General features: G+C 42.0%; 1 protein-coding gene across 11 annotated transcripts in view; it reads left to right on the top strand.

The window, feature by feature from the left end:
- The window catches only part of R3HDM2 (R3H domain containing 2), a 143,235-nt gene that overhangs the window by 32,760 nt on the left and 90,915 nt on the right, over nucleotides 1-19,560 (top strand). For 2 of the 11 annotated variants that reach the window (XM_083729171.1, XM_083729169.1), the window contains exon 1: nucleotides 11,533-11,822. The exons of 8 other annotated variants lie outside the window; for them this stretch is intronic. The gene's annotated coding sequence lies outside the window, so the exon portion shown is untranslated. Of the gene's footprint in view, nucleotides 1-11,532; nucleotides 11,823-19,560 lie in introns of those variants that run through there. One more of the 11 variants, XM_083729164.1, reaches the window with a different exon arrangement.

The raw sequence follows: 19,560 nt of genomic DNA, 5'->3' as shown, positions 1-19,560 counted from the left end.
TTAAGCAATTATGAGCTGACCCTGTTACTGTTCTCTCAAGGCCACTGAGTGAAGAGGATATATTTGTCATTCACTGGGGCTCTCCATTCTCTCTTCCTCTAGCTACATTCTCTCTACTCCGTACCTGCTTTGTTTTCTCTCTCATTTAAGTGGTGATTTGTACATTGTATGTTTAATGCTAAGTTTAAGATTTTACTATTAAGTTTTGCAGCAACTGGATTCTTAAGAGACTGTGCTTTCTAGGGATCTGGATTTTTTGAAACAGTTAAGCTTCAGTAAACTCTGCTGAATGAATGCTGCATCTATGTCATTTTTGGAACCACTCATGGTGTTTTAAGCATTTTTATTCTGCTACCAATTCATTGAAGCTGGCAGGTCATGGGCCCAGAAGGCTGGTTGCTACGTTGTTTAGGCTGGGCTTTGAGATTTGCAACTGCATGAGCTAAAAAGTACCGTAATACAGTTTTGTTAGAGTTTTTGGGAGAAAGCCTTTTCTTTGCAAAATCTTTTTGGTTGAAGCATCTGATTTGTGAGTCATTTAAAAACCTGAGATAGAGAAAAACGAAAGTAAATGTCCTGTGCTAATTTAATCCTTTCCCTCTGTTAATTGGAATTGTCCATAACAAAAGTAAAAAAGTACTGTTAGAATCATAGAAGTGTAGGCAAAACTGAGCTAGGTGGAAAAATGGCTAGAAACTTGCTTAGGGCAAAAGGGTAGGGGGCTGAGGACATCTTGAAAGTGCTGCTGCTGGATCCTGCCATCTAGCTTGGAGCACTCGAAGTGGGGACATGCACGATCTGTTCTCTCCTCCTATTTCCCAATTCCCAAAGGAAGGGAAGCGAGAAGGAGGGTGGGCCGGGCTCACCTTTGTCTCCCCCCTTCCCACGGAACAAGCCAGCGGAGGGAAGGAGGCTGGATTGCGCCCGGGCTGAGTCCACCCTTTGCTGTTGCTGTCAGGCCCATCTTTACCCGGGGGTTTCTATGATACTCAATACTTGCTTTCAGGGAGCCTGAAATGAGAGGCCGCACGGGAGCTGCAGCTGGGAGCCCGGTCGGCCAGGGGGCCAAAGAGGAGGCGCACAGGTACATTGCAGCTCTCCGCAAAAGGGAGTGAGCGAGTTCACCTCGCGGGCTCCTCCGCTTCTGCTGCTGTTGTTGCTACTACCTCAGGAAGAAAAGGCACTGGGAAAGGGGGTGGGGAAATGGCAGCTCCGCCCTGACTGGCTCCAAGGGGAGAGAGATCTAGCCAGGGACCCCTCACTTGCCGCCAGAGGCCAGGAAAAGGAGCTGAGTTTCCCCTGGAGGAAGCATGGGAGGGGGCTTGGAAGCGGCGGGATTGCAGGCTGAAGGGGAGAGGGAGAGAGAGTTAAAGCTTGAGGGGGGAAGAAGAAAGGCGACCCACTCCTGCGGTCACCTGGGATCCCCTGCTCTCGCTTTTCCCAAACGCTCCCAACCCGGAAAAGTGAAAGCAGCCGAAGGGGAGGTGGCGCAAAAGAACTTGACTCAACAGAAATCTGGGAAAAGAAAATGTTTTTGAAAATAATTATAATAAAGACCGCCACTTATGTTGCTGCTGCTGCCAGGTTAAACTCCTGGGAGGATTGGGGCCCGGAACAGAAGGAAGAGGAGCAGCGCCCTCCCCATTCCCCGAGCCAAGGCAGGCTGGGGAGCAATGGTGGCCAGCGCCAGACACTGCTCTGTGGGGCATTTGGCGTGGCGCCGCCTCCTCTGAGGAGACTCACAAGTGGCGGAGGCGGCTGCCAAGGTAGAGGCAGTGCGATACAGCTGGATCAGGTGAATGCCCACCTTGTTTGTTCATGCGCAAGCCCCTCGGAGGTTACCCTGGTTGGAAGCATGTTTCAGAGCTTGTAATGGGGAAATGGGACAGCGGTGATCCTGCGCCTCCTTCCATCGGGAATAAGGCGGCGGCTCTGGCTCTGCCCGGGCGGGGCGGGTTCAGGACCCTGGTGGGCTGGATGTGGCCGGTGGACCGTAGTTTGAGGACCCCTCCCTTGATCATTTTGGTTGCCGTCCTCTGCACATGCTACAGCTTGTCAACATCCTTCTTGAATTGTAGTGCTCAGAATTGGACACAGTATTCCAGGTGTGGCCTGACCAAGGCAGAATAGAGTGGTGCTATTACGGTACTTCCCTTGATCTGGACACTATATTTCTGTTGATGCAGCCTACAATAGCATTAGCTTTTTTTGCTGCTGCACCCCATTGGTAATGAACATTTCTACAGTGTGTATTAGGAGCAACTGAACCAAATTCTTTTTGTAATTTGCCCTTCACATGTTGGTGTTTTTTGTTTTGTACACTTTTTCATTTTTTTGAAAAAGTAAATGGGGCTGCAAAGTGGCAATAAAAACTAGCAATGGCATATCTGGAACACATAATTTTTACATTAAGTGTTGGAGCAAAAGGGTGACTCTCTTCTAGTTGTGTGGGTACTTAACTTAGAACAGTGTGATTCTTTTCCTTCCCACCACACCAAGTTAGAATGAAGCTCATGGCCTCCGTGAATCAAATTTAAAATTTTAACGGAATGGTTTGGAGTTGCCAACATGGATACAAGGCAATGGATCCAGTTGTTTTGAGAAGCTCTGTATATGTGTATGGATATATTTTGCATTCATATCAATCCGATGCTTCCAGAGACAGTAGTGGTTTTTGCAAATTGATAGGCAGAATCTATTGTGGTCTGTTACTTCCAACTTTCCTCTAGTTCTTTCAGTACGTTCTAGGCATCATGGTTATGGAGGTGATCTAAGAACTTACTGAGAATGCATGCAAAAATTTCCATTGTTTGTGTCTGTTTTTCTTGCATGTTTCATTGCCTGCCTGTCAATCACCCATACCCCAATTGCCAAACAACAATCCTAAAAAGAAGCTTCTTCAAAACTTATTGATTCGCCAATAAAAATTTTAAATTTAGCATATTTATAGTAAATAAAATATGTTGCATATCCCATATGTAGCAACTTATGTGGCAACTTATATTGTATAAATATTCTCTATTTTCAGTCTTTATTCTCAAATTAATACCTTAAGTTTTGAGGAAGTTGGTTTTTAGGATTAGAGACAACTGGTTACAAGCTTTCCAAGACTTTCCAAAGCTGCCATTGCTCCTCTCCATCTCCCGCATCCGCACTTTCTTTATCAGCTCCCAGTTTGAACTTCTTGAAACAGTCTGAGGGCAGAAAAGAAGTGTGCTGTTTCAACTCCTAGGACCAAACTTTGAAAGGGTGATCTGGAGTTCTTTGTGATACCAAGGGAGCACACTACTGTCGTGTTTAGGTTAGCAAAAAAGGTTGTCTTGCTTTCGGCTGACTGATCCTGATTTACGTGTGAAGTTATAATGCACGACAGATGGGAAGGGAAATGTAGAGCTGCAGAGAGAAAGCATTTCCTTTGCTGATGTATTTTTTTCCTACCTTTCCTTGTGAAACCCCACTTGCTACAGTAGGTGAGGAAGGCACTGGGTGGTGGAAGCCACTGGTGGAGATAGAGAGGATCATAGCTCAGAGATGGAGTGCATGCTTTGCAGTGAGAGTTCCAGGCTGGTATGTGCAGTTCAAATGAGTTTCAAGTAGCATGACTGGAGAGGGGAATGGTTACTCTGCCTGAGACTTTAGAGAGCTGCTGCTTGTCAGAGAATAGGCAGTACAGATGGTATGATTTTGGCATTTTCATATCCGCTTGTCGCTTGGAGTGTTTCCAGGGCAAGTGAGGTCTCCAGTTGACCTGATGGGATGGGAGCAGGCCATAGTGGAGAGAATAGGTGGGTGTTTCATTCAGGTCAATCAATGTCTATGGCCCTGCCCTGCAAGTGTTTTCTTCTCTAAACCTTTCCCATTGCTTTGAAAAACAGAGGCCTTTCTCTGCTACTGCAAGTCTAAAGCACAAATGCATCAGCATCTCTTCTGTGTCTCTGACCTAGTTTCCTTTCTATGTACCTGCTATGCTTAAATAAGTGGCATTGAGGTGTGAAAGACAAAGAACAGGCTGTTGGTATGTGAGGTGTGGCCCAATCCCGCATTGTCATTTGGGCTTGTCAGGAGAGCTGACTTGCAGTTCTTCCACCCTGGAGTCGCTGTCTCTAAAAGATTTACCATTAAAGAAATCCTTATGAGCACAAATGTGTTCTAAAATAAAATCAAGTTTCCCAGACACTGCAGGTTGAAAACGCTAGGTGTCTGCCAACCTATATATGACTGTTTATGTGTTTGAGAAAGAGAGAGAGAGTGTGTGTTCTGGATTTTTGTTTTTCTTTTGCTGAAAGGTTCAGTATAGATTTGGCACTCCCCATGACCTTGTTTCCTACTGAGGAGCAATTTTGGAACATGAGCTTTCTTGATGGTACAGGGTCTAAGAACTGGGACTGAATTGGCTGCATCTGTTGTATGAATACAATAAGTTGTATTCATTCAACTTGTTTTTATTATTGCTTGTTAGCCGCCCTGAGCCCGGCCTTGGCTGGGGAGGGCAGGGTATAAATAAAAAAATTATTATTATTGTTATCTGACAGTCTTCATGTTATATCTGCAGGCTTCTATTTCTTGTATGAAGAAAATTCACGCAAGTTCATGCACATAATATTCCATCATATTTATCTCATTACCTGAACTGAACAAATCCCAGGCACCTAAAAATTTAAAGCTAAGATCTAGTAATTTGGAATATAACCACACTCTGGGTTGTTCTTAGACATATATTGTCACATATAATGTTTAGGATTTTAATGTCAGTTCAGGTTTGTGGTTTCTACTGCTTTGGTGAATTCTGTAGCCATGGAGTGACCCGTCTGCATGTGTGTGGAGAGACTACTTCCACTGGAAGGTAATGCTGATTGCTGGTTCAAGACCAGGGAGTAGGTTCAACTTTATAGACTGGTGGTGAAGTGGCTGCTGAGACCATATAACACCGGTCCTGAAAGACCTACATTGGCTCCCAGTACATTTCCGAGCACAATTCAAAGTGTTGGTGCTGACTTTTAAAGCCCTAAATGGCCTCTGCTCATTATACCTGAAGGAGCATCTCCATCCCCATCATTCAGCCCGGACACTGAAGTCCAGCTCTGAGGGCCTTATGGTGGTTCACTCACTGCGAGAAATGAGGTTACAGGGAACCAGGCAGAGGGCCTTCTTGATAGTGGCGCTCTCCCTGTGGAATGCCCTCCCATCAGATGTCAAGGAAATAAACAACTAACTGACTTTTAAAAGACATCTGAAGGTGACCCTGTTTAGGGAAGTTTTTAATGTTGGATGTTTTATCGTGTTTTTTATATTCTGTTGGGAGCCTCCCAGAGTGGCTGGGGAAACCCAGCCGGATGGGTGGGGTATAAATAATAAAATTATTATTATTATTATTATTATTATTATTATTATTATTATTATTAGTTCTCGGCCTTAAAGAAGCTTCTGCAGAGGTGTAGGCACTGAAGCACTGCTCATTCCCAATGAGCATTTCCATTTAGAGAACTGCTGAGCTTTCCATCCACAGTGTCTGGGTGGTGGCAGAAGGGCTGTAAACCCTGGGTTTTCAAAACACAGTAGAGTCAGGCTGTAGTGTAGAGCAAATCAAGCTTGCTTTTCTGATATCTTGCTCAAGTCCCCCCTCTGAAATCATGAGGTTTAAGGAAAAGTACATGTTGAATTCTTTGTTCTTCTGCAGTCTGGAGACTGTCAGGTTGTTCCAAACAGTACTATTAAAGAAATAAATTGATACAAAATTTGTCATTTATCTCCTGTGCAGGGTATATTTTTCACATCCTGCAAATTGTATTTTATCTCTCTTTCCCTGTGTCTTATGTTATTGCTTACTTTTCTAAAGAAAATTCAAACCAAATTAACAGCAATATAAAACATGCCTGCACCAAAATGTTGTTAGTTCTTGTATTGTCCATTTTAGTTTTTATCATAGACTTGCTTGGATTTGTGTCTCTGTGATTCAGGAATAGATGCCAGTAGCTGAGAGATGAAGGACTATCTTTTTATGGAAATGTGTACTCCTGTGTATGCAAATATTACAGAGCCTTCAAACTTTCAAACCTCTGGGTGACCCGTTCTTCTAATCCCACATTAGTTTACTGAGGAACCTCTTGCTCTACCTAAAAATACTGGGGGAAAGTGAATATTCAAGGGTTCAAGTGGGCCAGCCCTGTTGCACCTTGGCATTGCCCTACGTGGGCCATGAATTAGAATGGATAAAGACAGGAAGAAATAAAATTCAAACCAGATTTTAAAATTAAAATATGATTTTTTTAAAGTTTCAGATGCAATTATCTCACTTAAAATTAAGCTGATTTAAAAATAAATATGAACTCAATGATTTTTTAAAATTTCCTAAAGCTGAATTTCTGATCTCATTGTGCTACTTTTCCTTGTGAAGCGAAAACAGTATGGAAAACTTCTTCATATCACAATAGTTAATCTGTTTGTACAATGACCAAATACAGGGAGTAACATGCAAGTATAGGCACTAGAATCCAGGTGATGCCCTCTTGTATCTCACCAGGAACATCCATTATATGCATGATCTTGTAGTATTTTATACCCAAGCAGCTGAGCCCTGCAGTGCATTCAGTTTTAAAATTATTAATACTGATGACCAAACTACCTGAACAAGTCACTTTCCATTACAGTAACTACAATTTCTTGCTTTTGGAAACTTGATTGCAACCCAATTTTACTCATATTTATGCAGAAACAAGTTCTTCTTTGTTAACTGAGACATATTGCCAAATAACAGTACGTAGGATTGAGGCCTTAACCTTCAAGTAAATGATTTGCTTAGTGTTCTTACATGTGTACATGGCTTGTCTATAAACAGTTATTGGGCTGGCTTCAGCTAAACAGTTGTGCTAACGGGGGCCAGTGCACCAAGTCCTACTAGCACAGCTGGGGTGCGCTCCCCCCGCCCTTCCAAATCTGCTTAGATGGGGTCCAGAGAACCCCTGGAACAATATATGGGGGAAGGAGGGAAGAGATTGTTTTGTCTGGAAAGCAGTAATGTTTGCACTAATGGAATGATAGTTATAGTGCGATGTTGAATTCCACTCATAGTTCTATAGTACAGAAGACAATCTGAACTGCATGGCCAGAGACTTTAAATTACACTTTTAGATATTAAGCCTCTATTTACATGCAAACCAATATGCTTTTTCTTCTTATTTTTCAGTTAAAATGCATGCTTGATCAGGAAATACTCCAATTTCAAAATGAGCCCTGGATTTAAATAAATGACTTTTTTCTTGGTGATTCAAATTATGGGATTTACCCAGTGTTCGTCCTCCGCAGAGCAGATCTATTTGAATCAATGAGCATGATTATACTACTTACTTTATCAAACCTTTATTAGTCATTATGGAAATAAAACCTTAAAAGAGAAAATAACATATAAAAGCCTTGAAATATATATAAAAAGGCAGCAGTTTGCTAAATGCATATATATATATATATACATATAGAGTCAGTGGTTTTCCTTGTTATCCTGCTCCTTGGAGGACTGCTACCAAAAACTCGGCTACCCCCGCCGTTACCCTTTGGTCAACGTCGGATAGGTAGAAACCCACACATTCACCTTGCTGCGGTTCCAGACCACCCAAAAGAGGGGACAGCACGCGTTGACGGAGCGTACTGTACAATGGGCAATGAAGGAGAATATGCTCTACAGTGTCCGGGACATTCATAGAGCATCTGCAGAGTCTCTTGTTTCTAGGAATGTTTTGATATCTTCCCCTGACAAATGCTGAGGGAAAAACATTCAAACGGGCCAGCATAAAAGCCCTACGTTGGGCTGGGATTATTAGTTTAGTGACGTAATTGGCTCTGCTATCTAAGATATTTAATTCATAGAATATGGGGGAGCAAATTTTGTTTACAGCTGCCATAATATTTTGTCTCTCGACATCCTTTAGTCTAGTTAGGATATTATGGGAGATATATTGCTCACTAGAATTGTACAGGGGCTCCAGCTCGATGCCTAAAGATTCAATCTTTTTTTCGAGGTGCTGATACCATCTTGATTTATAGGAGTCTTTGAGCAAATCAGCGAGCAGACTTGATGGAGGGCAGCGAAAGTGGCAGCGTAACCAATACTTTATTGAGGTGGACCATGCCCAATATTCCATTGTGTGTATGCCTATTTCTGCACACATTGTTTCATATTTGATCATAGCTGGGAGTCCAAGAATACGTCTCAGAAAGCTAGAGTGAATCTTTTTTAAATCATTGTTATATGCTTGGACCCATAGCGGGATTCCATAGAATATCTGGGATTGCACTTTTGTTTGAAATATCTGATTTGCCGCAGGAATAAATTGATTACCTTTCTGATAATGAAAACGGGCAACTGCTGATGAGATGCACTTTGCCTGTTTTATGGCATTTGTGCGATGGGTTGCCCACCCTAAATTGCTCTGGAATAAGATTCCCAGATACCTATAGATTTTCACTTGTTGGATTTCTTGCCCTCTTATTTTCCATTTCTCTAATTTCCAACCATTCGAGAAGACCAAAATTTTTGTCTTCTCATAGTTTATAGAGAGTTTGTTACATTCGCAATAGAGGATCAGTGAAGATATAAGACGTTTCAGACCCAAGCTCGTTAAGGATAGTAGGACAGCATCGTCTGCGTATAGTAAGAGAGGAACTGGTTTCTGATTAAGTTTAGGGGCATGTGATTCTATTTTTTGAAGGTAATCTGGCAAGTCTGATAAAAATAAATTAAATAGAAAGGGGGCAAGAATACACCCTTGTTTTACCCCTTTCGAGATTGGGATGTCTGATGTAAGGTGACCTTTGATGTTAAGTTTGACTTGACAGGTATTGGAAGAGTGTAGATTTTGCATTAGAATCAATAGGCGCTGATCAATTTTTAATTCTGCGAGTTTCCTCCACAACTTTGGGCGGTCAATTGAGTCGAATGCACCACGAAAATCTACAAAAGCAGCGTATATCTTAGATTGCCTTTGGGATCTGTATTTTTCAACCAGATGCATAAGTATAAGACAGTGGTCTAGTGTGGAGCAACCTTTGGAGAAACCTATTTGTTCTTTCCCTGGTAAATTTAGATTTTTCATCCAGGTAAGGAGTTTAGATAAGAGGTGCTTAGCGTAGATTTTCCCTATCACTGATAGAAGGCTTATCGGTCTATAATTCCTTGGTTCTTTTGGGTCGCCATTTTTAAAGATTGGAATAATTATTGATCTTAGCCATATCTCAGGTATGATCCCATATTTATCTATAAGCGTAAACAGTTGGGCTAAGGGTTCTGCCCACCAATCGATATAGGTCTTAAATAATTCTATTGGTAGACCGTCTGGCCCAGGAGATTTCCCCGATTTGAAATTTTTAACTATCTCTCTAATTTCCTCTTCCTCTACCCTTGGCCACTCCTGGAGTTTAATAATTTTATTTTTGGTGGTTTCATTTCCTTTAAGTTCACTGTGTAGATTGTTAAATACAGATGTAAAGTATTGGAACCATTTGGATTCTGCAATTGGTGGATGATTATACTTTTAAATGTGCTATCCTGAGTGGAACTTTAGCTGCACAAATAAAACATTTTAAGTGTGTTGTAAAGTGCATTATACAAATATGACACTAGGTGGTGATGGTGAGTTATGGCAAATTCAATATATTTTTCAAAACTATAAAAAAGGCATTTTCACAGTGTTTTTTTAATATGTGTCTAGATTCTGCCTTAGTTGTGTCCAACCCTGATTTAAATCAATCCACCCTGTTAAGAATGTACAGCAAGCACTTACCCATGGCTGCACATTGCAGGGAAAGATGGGAAGTTCTGGGCAAGCTTTTCTTTTTCAGGGAGCTTTGTCTCCCATAACTTGCTTCTCCATGAGAATAGTCTAGGGCTCCCTAGAACAGTCTTAAAATCCCTGCTATGGCGAAAAGGTAACGCCAGGTAATCACTGCAGACATACTTGTCATTTTTTGCCTTTGTTCATGAAAAACAGTCAATCAAATTTTTGTTAACTCAGAAATAAACTAAAACCAACTATTGTTCAGAGTTAATACCTGCTAATAAAACATGATTGGCTTTCAGCAAAGGTTTCTGGTGAGATATTGGCCAAATTGCTGTGTTTAAAGGTGCCTGATAGTTTGGTTTTGAACGTGGGGGACATAATGGCAGGACGTGGCATTTTCAGTTGTTTGAGATAGTAAGATTTCTGCAATGATGACCAGGTGAATATAGTTTACTCCACACTTGATTCCTGGGTTATATTCTGTCCACTGTGCCAAAAACAATGGTTCTATATCAGAATTCTTTACCAATGGAAACAAAACACAAAATTTGTACTTAAATGAATTATCAAAATAAGATAAAATGTATGCATATGTGCCCATTTTTGATAAGCAAAGATGGTGGTGGTGAGGGTGGTGGCTGGACTCAAACTCCCACATCATGTTCCTTCTGGGGTAGTTTGCCCACCTTTGGGCCCCACCATGCACTCAGCTGTCACTTGTGGCTCCTGGAAGCAGTTGGCATGTGACAGCAGCCACACCCAGGGAATGGCTTCAGCCTGCTGGCCTAACCATGTGAGGATAGCTGATGCATCTCAAACCCTTTCCCTGTGTGCAAAGACAGGCTCTGGCAGATTGAGCAGACAAGACCAATAGTGGGTCCAATGGTCAAGAAGGCAGTTGTTGCATGTGGTGTAGAGGGAAGTGAGAGGCAGATGGGACTCATCCACCTGGGAAGGTAGCTCATCTAGGAGAAGGAAAACTCTGATTCTAAACCTCCTCTGCCTTGTGGGATATCTTCTGGAGAAGAAAAGAGTAAGGAGTAAATTCTACACCAGGGGTAGGCAACCTAAGGCCCAGGGGCTGGAAATGGGCCTATCGCCTTCTCAATCCTTCCCGCAGACGGTCTGGGAATCAGCGTGTTTTTACATGAGTAGAATGTGTGCTTTCATTTAAAATGCATCTCTGGGTTATTTGTGGGGCAGAGGAATTCGTTCATCCCCCCCCCTCAAAATATAGTCCGCCCCCCCACATGGCCTGAGGGACAGTGGACCGGCCCACTGCTGAAAAAGGTTGCTGACCCCTGCTCTACACAAATTCGGAGTGGAATCTAGAAGTTCTGCTTATGTTGATTTTGATATTAATGTGATGAGGTAGTCATGACTTACGTCCTACTTAAATGAACAGGATTTAGGAAGCAGGTATAATGAGTTGGATCCAAACTATCTCCTACCCTTTGAGATCAGGACAACAGAAGAAAATATTTGCAAGTAGTAAATGAGTTTGAATTGGAATATCAGGTGGATGTAAACAACTGATTCAGCTGGATGGGAATCCCTTTTAAGCTGGATCATTGCAGCTAAGGCTCTCTCTTTCCCAGTGAGCATAGCTTCAGTAGAAAAAAAAACATGCTCTCATTTTAATTTGGGCATTCTCTCTTTATTGTTGTGCTTGTTGGTGGAAATGGGGATGCTGTGTCTTTAAACGCCTTTCCTTTCCTCAGCCTTGAGGAGGCAGTTACACTCAAGTCTCTGAATGAGGGAGAGAGGGGGTGTGGAAGTAGCCATTGGCAGAGCTCTCTGTGCCATCTCTTCAAGCAGCTGGGGTCTGGTCCTTCTGAGCAGCTTGTCAGAGCAATTAGCTTGCTGTAGCAGTGGCGAGGAGCATTCATATTGCATTTGAAGCTGGGGGTTAGGGGGGGGGGCCGAAAAGAAACGGAGGATTCCAAGAACCAAGGTCTCCTGGCAAAATTCCTCTGGTAACTGTTCATGGCAATGAGGTCCTTGTTGAGAAGGGGAAATAGATGACCTACTCAGTGTGCAGCTTCCACTGGGGTGAGTTTATTTTTAGACTGAAGTCTCTGATGATTTTGGTATGGTGGGGAGAGAGAAAGCAAGATAAATGTCTTGTTGATTGCAGTGGAACTAACTATCCTTGTAATTTAATTGTGTAGCAGTCTGACTGTTTTGGTACGTTAGTGAGAGAGGCACCTGCCTTTATAAGGTTTTACAGAATGGTTTTTTTCTGAATGGTACAGGAGTCTGATTTCATCTCTTCTCCCCATGCTTCCTCCTCCTCCTCCTCCAGGCTTGCAGGGTCTCCTTGGCTCCTGTGTCATCAGTTTTTTGTGATATGCTATGCATCCACCTAGAGGGAAGAAGGGAATCCCCTATAAACATACGCAGCTCTTTTGTGTCATTAAGGAGGTCTCCCTGCTGGACTTGTGCTGGGATTCCGTTGTTTTTTTTAACTCTTGCTTTGTTTTTATGATGAGAAGCCAAGCACCCATCACTATCCTCATTCACAAATCCTGCACATTTCCCCCCTTTAAGGATTTGTTTAGATCTGAGGAAAGGATGTTGGCTGTTATATTTGAGCAACCACTTGATGCCTATTGGTTTTCTTTCTTGTTTGCCTTGATGGTCAAGCTGGGTTTTGTGTTGGACTGGGCTCTCCGGGAGGAATTCCCCTGAACCTGATCTAGTGCTCCGTCTATCCTCTTCTCTTTCATCTTTCATATTCCTGGATAAATCTTCATACTGTCTTTGGCTGAAATAAGTGTTTGTGTATATATATATAAATGTGTATGTGCATGTGTGTGTGTGTGTGTGTATGTATGAATGAATGATAAACACTGCAGATACATCCCTAGCTTTCAGAATCCAAACTGGGCTATTTTGAGGGGCTCAGATTGATGAAGCAGACAAAAATATGAGAGCTGCCTCTATTAGGTGGCTTTGCCATAGGTATTTTGTTGCTTGTGCAATGGTAATTGCTTCAGCAAGTGGGTGTTCTCTTCTGTTTTTGTCCTTCTGCTTATGAAACCAATGTTCAGCAAGAGGGGGGGGTGGACGGGCGATGGAACTGCTGTTGCCTCCCCTTTGTGCCTCTCCTTTTCAAGCCCCACTCCTAGTAGATGGCATCTTTGAATGCATTTGGTAGCTCAGCTAAGAGGGGGTTTCTTTTTGCTTGTCAGCTTCCAAATGCAAGACTTTAATGTCTGCTTTATTGCTGTATGTGGTATACGTGACATCAAAGTACGCTGCAATAACGGCTGTCATTTGCAGTATGTTTACTTGTAGGCTTCTTTTTTTTAATGGTCAGATAGGAAAGAAAGTAGAGGATGTGGGTATGAGCAGAACCTCCTTCAACCAGTTTTCCTAATCATTAGCATATACTCCATATAACATTAGAACCTTTATTTGCTGTTCAGTGAAGGTAAAGTTAGGTTCCCTTAAAATCATTTTTGGTTTTCCATTCATTGACATTTTACTGCCCACTTGTTCAGTGGACAGCAGAAGTTAATGAAAAGTTGGACTTAATCTGTTTATGAAATTTAAGGTGATTTGCCTTTGAAAGAGATGCAGTGCAACCTGATTTCCTTCGTTCATATTTTATTTTGTGTAGCGCAGACACTTCATCAGACTTTGAATAGGAAAGAGTTAAGATCTATTTTTATGGTTGAGCATGTCCGCCCCCTGCCCCCCCCGCCATTCCGGAAACAAGCAGCTGGCCCTGTATTTGCAAGTGGCTGAAGAAACTAACAAACTCTCCCCCTCCAATCACCGTTTTCTGAAGGAATACTGCCATTGGGCATATAGAGCTGTGGCAAGGAGCAGCAGTGCCCCACAATAAAGGGTTAAAAGGAATTCCAACACAGTGTCACACATCTTGACATTACAGAGGAGGTGGATAATTTTCATGCTAGATATTCAGGAAATCCCCATGGTGGACAGCCCCCTTAACTGTTGCCAGGAGACCACTTTGACGTCACTGATGGCAGTTCCTGTCTGCATGTGGGTGCAGTGAACATCCTTCAACAGAGAAACAGTAGCTGATGTGAAACTGGTAAATATGTGCTTCGAAAAAGATAATCCGGCCCCAAGACCAACTCATTTCTTCTTAATGACTTTGACTGCGGCTGTGAAGCTTGCAGAATTCATGCTCATAGCAAAATCTCCAACCTTGCTGCACGATTTTTAATGTGGATGCCTGCCTGTTCCTAATGGCTAGACAGAAAAGGATTCTCTCCAGGCTTTTGCGTCATCAAAAGGGAAAGCCCTTGCTTTCTTTTGGTGCATCCCTTAAATGGGAGGAGTATGAAAATGGGGGAGGGAAAAACAGTGAGCCCTTGTATAACCGTTCATCAAACCTTGAGAATAAATGGAGAATGCATAGAAAAAAGGTATCCTGATTGTTCCCCTCTTTTTTTAACCTCCAGATGGGTTTGCAGGGAGAAGGGGAGAGAAACAAGATGCAATAAAGCAGGCTGCAGAATAAGTCGCTAAATTCTTCCATGTCATTCTGTATTCCTGAGTTATTTCAGAACATGAATAGTAGCAAGACCCTTTAAAAAATAATGCAGAATATGTGGCCATGCACTCCTCTTTTTCCTGTGGATTTGCAATTCTGTCCTTGGAAAAGATATTAGAGCTGTGCCAGCTGATATGTCTTAATTACAATTAGATCTTAAGATTTGCCTTGTCAGACATCACATCTGAACAACTACAGTTTTGTCAGTTTCCTATTGGGAGATAAGAATTGCCATGTTGGATCAACCAAATACAGTATATGTCTATTCTGGCACTCCCTCCACCTTTTTAAAAATAATGGCCAGCTAGATGACTCAAATAAATGCACAAGCGGAGCATGATCAACATTATTTTATTATGTATTTCGTATATTCATTTTGTATTTTTCTGTTGCGAACAGGCCGGAGATCTTTGAATGGTGGTATACATACACAGTCAGTACATACATACATGTAGTAGTGGGATTCAGTGACATTCGTAAAGATAAAGCGCTTTATACGCGTTATTTCACTGTGACACCAGATGGCACTGTGGAGTCCCGTCTTTTGTCTACGGGATTTCCCTGTATGAAGTTTACAACACAGTTAACTGAACCGCTTCTTTGTTGTGTCTAGATCCAGCCTTAGTATCCTGTTTATTTTCATATTGATTTTTCTAGCAGTGGTGCCTGATAACTGGTAGAAGGTGTTCATAGCTACTTCTTAAAACTACACCTAAAATGATTCCTGCGTGTAGCCCCTCACAACATATTGTCCTAAAGAAATCCATAAGTTATATAATGTTTTCAAATGTGACATTGACAAATTGCCATCTAATGACCACCGAGGATGTGACATACTATCTGAAGCAGCCTTCCTGATGATAAACTTTTGAGGACGCTCCCCCCCCCAAAAAAAAATCTACTGTGGCATCATCCCCAAATGTCTGTGACTGCCACATCTCATCCTGGTAGTTAAAATAAGCATGGGCATCCACTTTTGTATTTCACAAGCAATTCCCTCTTGCAGTGGAAGTTTCTCTCCTTGTTTTCCTCCAAAGGACTACAGACAATGAAATTTCCGTTACAGGTATTTTCGCTAGAATAACAGGAGTTGCAGTCCAATAAGATTGCTTGAGACAGGTGCTTGGGCCTAGTGCTGAGTTGGATAAGGTTGTGCAGCAGTGGCTCATGAGTGCTTCTGTCAGTGGCTCTTCCAAATATTGTGTAATGTCTAAAAACAGTTTTCTCAGGCTTACACTGGATTCCATGGCAACATTCAGCCCTTGCATTTTTTCTGTTTTAGCCTTTCTTTAGTTAAACCTTGGTGAGATAGCTGCTAATACCTTACTGATGTGGCACTCATTCCCCTCCTCCTCCTCACTTTTCTCAATAAGTGTGAAGCCCCTCCGCCAAAAAAGCTGCGTGCAATAAAGTAGTATAAAACTTGACTGTTGCCATCCTCTTCTAAGGAACGAAATGGATATACTGTATGAGAACCAGTTTGATGTCGTGGTTAGTGTGAGGGAATAGGGCCTGGGAGACCTGGATTCTGATCCCTGCTCTGTCATGAAGCTCACAGGGTGATGTGGGTCCGATCACTTTCTCTCAGCCTAACTTACCTCACAGGTGTTTCTGAGGATAAAATGGGGGCAGAGAGCGCCATGCATATGCCACATTGAGCTTATTGCAGGAAAGGCAGGATGTCAATGTAAGAATGAATAGAATAGTGCAGACTGGCCTGATCTACATATGCAACTGAAAGAGATAGGAGTGCGGACTGCACCACTTGGTACTACAGGTACGAAATCACATTTTTGAAAGATATGTCTTTCTGTAAAACAGAACTAAAACCCATTTTAATTAAGGAGCAAGCTAGATTAGAATATTTATCTCTGATGTGTTGGCTCTAAGCCTGTATTTTTAAAAAACACTTGGAGCATTCCCCCCCCCCCCCAAATATCTCCTAATGCTACACATAGACCAGGCCGTTAATTATTGTTGTTATTATTCATTTCTATACCACTTTATATTTTTAAGAAAAAATCTTAATGTGGTTTACAACACATTAAAACTTCAAATAAAACAATCCAGAATAAAACATTACTGAAGAAAGTCAAAGAATACATTCAAAGCAACATAATTAACAGGAAAATAAATATTATCTTAAAGTTTTCAAAGCAAAACATTACTGAAAGAAATCAAATATAAAATGTACATTTAAAACAGCACAATTAACAAGAGAATAAAATATTATCATAAGCATAGTGTTAGGTTGTTTTTTTTTGGGGGGAGGGGGTTGTTAGAACACTAATGCACTCACATGGTTGCTCATATGCCATTGGTGCTGCCGCTCATTGGCACCCTTCAGAGAAACAGTGTGCATGAGCAGTTGTAACCAGAGCTATGCATGCAAATGTAAGAACTTGATCTTTTAGTGTCCAGCACCTGCACTTCGGAATGTCTCACCTAATGATAATCATTTACTGCACTTTTTTGGGTGCCTGCTAAAAGCGTTCTTGTTTAAATGAACCTACTCATTTAAAATTTAAAAAGTTGATATGAGTTTTGATTTGTTTTTAGTCTATTGTTATTTTAACTTTTCGAAAGTCTTAAATTATTTTTGTTAATTTTTCTTATTGATAATTTTTTTGTTTTAACTTTTTGTAAGCTGTTTTGAGGTCCGTGTTTTGTTTTTTTAAAATAATCAAGCAGGGTATAAATTTTATGAAACAAAGTAATTAAAATCAATGTGTAATCCTATGTGGTAGGGATAAATCACACATCAAAATGAGTTACAACTGCTGTTTTTTAAAACGCGTGCGCGTGCGCACACACACACAATTTAATCCCAATTGTGTCCCTCACGATCTTAGGAACTTTTTTTCTGAACCCCAAAGCTCTGGATGCTGAAGGTGTTCTAGTCCTTTGTTTGCACGGCATGGATGAGCTCTATTTCCCCCTCTACTCTTCTTCACAGCATCAAAATTAGACTGCCTGAAGCAGCAGTTTCAGTCCTCTCTGGGCCAGTCCTAAACCAAAAGGTGCCCAGCTGAGTAGCATCTCTGATACACATACACCTTTCACAGGTTTTAACTTTTAAATAGTGTGTGTGTGTGTGTGAGAGAGAGAGAGAGAGAGAGAGAGAGTGTTCCTCTCCTGCCTTATAATATTAAAATTGAGGATCGTCCAGTTAAATTGATGGGCAGCAAGTTCAAGCATACTGTGAAACTCACTGCCACAAGATCCGGTGGGGGCCAGACAAATTCAAGGTGATGGCCATCTGGAGCTTCCATGGTCAGAGGCAGCTCTGAAGGTCACTTGCTGGGGACCTGTTGCCATGACAACCAGAGGTGAAGATGTCAGGGCAACAATAGAAACATGAGGTAACACCTTGAGATGCTAGGCTAGGCCAACCTCTGCAGCTATACCACTGGAGTGGGTGGGCTGGCAGCTTGACTCAGTGGATTTAACAGCATAAAGCTGGACTTGAATTCCCCCCTGCAGGAGTTCACCCATAGCCCTCTCTACTGGCCATTGGAAACTGCTTCCAATATACAGCTCTTGCTTTGTCATATGAAACTGCACCCATGCTACATGTATATAATTGTGTGGTGAATGGACATCTTTGTATGTCTCTCACTATGTTTATGGAGGTGCTCAAATCCCTGGACATTATTGCAGATTCACCACTATCGGTTGTCAGCATGAGATTGTTGGCTGGTTTTTAACCAATAGTTGCCTGCGTTTACATAGGCTGGATCTAGACACATCAAAGAAGTGCTTCAGAAAAATGCATTGTAACCTTTATATAGTCATATTTACCTCGGGTTAAATATGCTTCAGGTTGAGCGCTTTCGGGTTGCGCTCCACGGCGACCCGGAAGTAACGGAACGTGTTACTTCTGGGTTTTGCCGCTGGTGCATGTGCAGACCATCAAAATGACGTCACACACATGCACGGAAGCAGCGAATCGCGACCCGGGGGTTGCGTTTGCTTCAGGATGTGAATGGGGATCCGCAGTGGATCCTGTTCGTATCCAGAGGTACCACTGTAATGAGAAATCATGTTGGCAAAAATAGAACTCCATAGCACCATCTGGTGTCACAGTGTTATATTGTATACAAAACGCATATAAAACACTTTTTCTTTACCAATCTAGCTGCGTCCCTAGTCAGCAACTTTCCTCTCTGTCCTTTTTCTCTACTTACGCTCTGCCTTTCTGATACCATTGGTGATGCTGTGTTGCAAGAGAGAGATTTAGGCAAGCAGTTCCAATGATGTGGGGATATTATGAGCAACAAGGTGACATCTGTCTTGATTTGCCGAGCTTGCAAACTCTGCTCACTTGGTGTGAGTTATGTCATGAAAATCCAGCCAGCCAAGTGAAATCCTTGGTGGCAATAATTTTAATCCCTTTGGTGGATTTGTTTTGTCACTGGCTGCTGTACTAATTAGAGGTGCTGATTGCACCTGTATGTCAGAAGACCTCTGGGCTGCTTTCTCTCTCTCAAGCTATCCAGGCTATTAGCATTCTAACAGCTGCTCTGAGAACAGAGTGTGAAGTGACCGTCTAGCCACTGTAATGTCTGAGAAAATCTCTTCTTCCTCAGTTATGCACTCCGCACAAAGATGGATACAAGATATTCCAGCATTATCTAGATAAAAGGAAGCCATGCTCCACTTAACGAGAATGGAGCAGAGGTAATATTCTTGTAGGGATGAGAATGAATGCATTCTTGTTCCTTTACTCAGTCTTTGTTTTGGATTCAATTTCATGTGCCCCGAGGGGATCCTGCAGTTTTTCTAGTGCAGAATGAACCCCTAGCATTTTGAAGAATTCATTTCTTAGGAAGAACTTGGAGTAGGGAGCAGGAAAAGAATAGAAAGGGCTCATCTCAGAAAATAAGTTTATTTAAAAGTGTGAGACAGACTTCCCTAAAAAGGGTGTGTGTGGGGGGGGGGGAGCCAGCTACCCTGCATGTCTTTTAAGTTTATTTTGAAATACCCCCACTTGCATGGGTCTACAAATATTAGCTAGCCTTGATTGTGATAAAATTAGCATCCAAACTGCCAAAAGACGGGAACTGATGAAATGGAATTCAGGTTACAAATACTTGAAATACAATTCAAGTAATGATTTCTCAGTGTCTGAATAATTTTCTCAAGCCTTGAAAGCCCCAGTACTTGTTTGCCTCTGGCTGATTGGAGTCACTGCCCGCTGGAGTGTTGGTTTCCTGAGGAAGCTGAGCCCAGTGGTTCTCAAAGCTCAGTAAGATGCTT

Source organism: Podarcis gaigeae (genome assembly GCF_964106915.1).
Source record: "Podarcis gaigeae genome assembly, chromosome: 2".
NCBI lineage: Eukaryota > Metazoa > Chordata > Lepidosauria > Squamata > Lacertidae > Podarcis > Podarcis gaigeae.
Note: the sequence above shows the minus strand (reverse complement) of the source record. Positions and strands in the feature narration are given on the sequence as shown.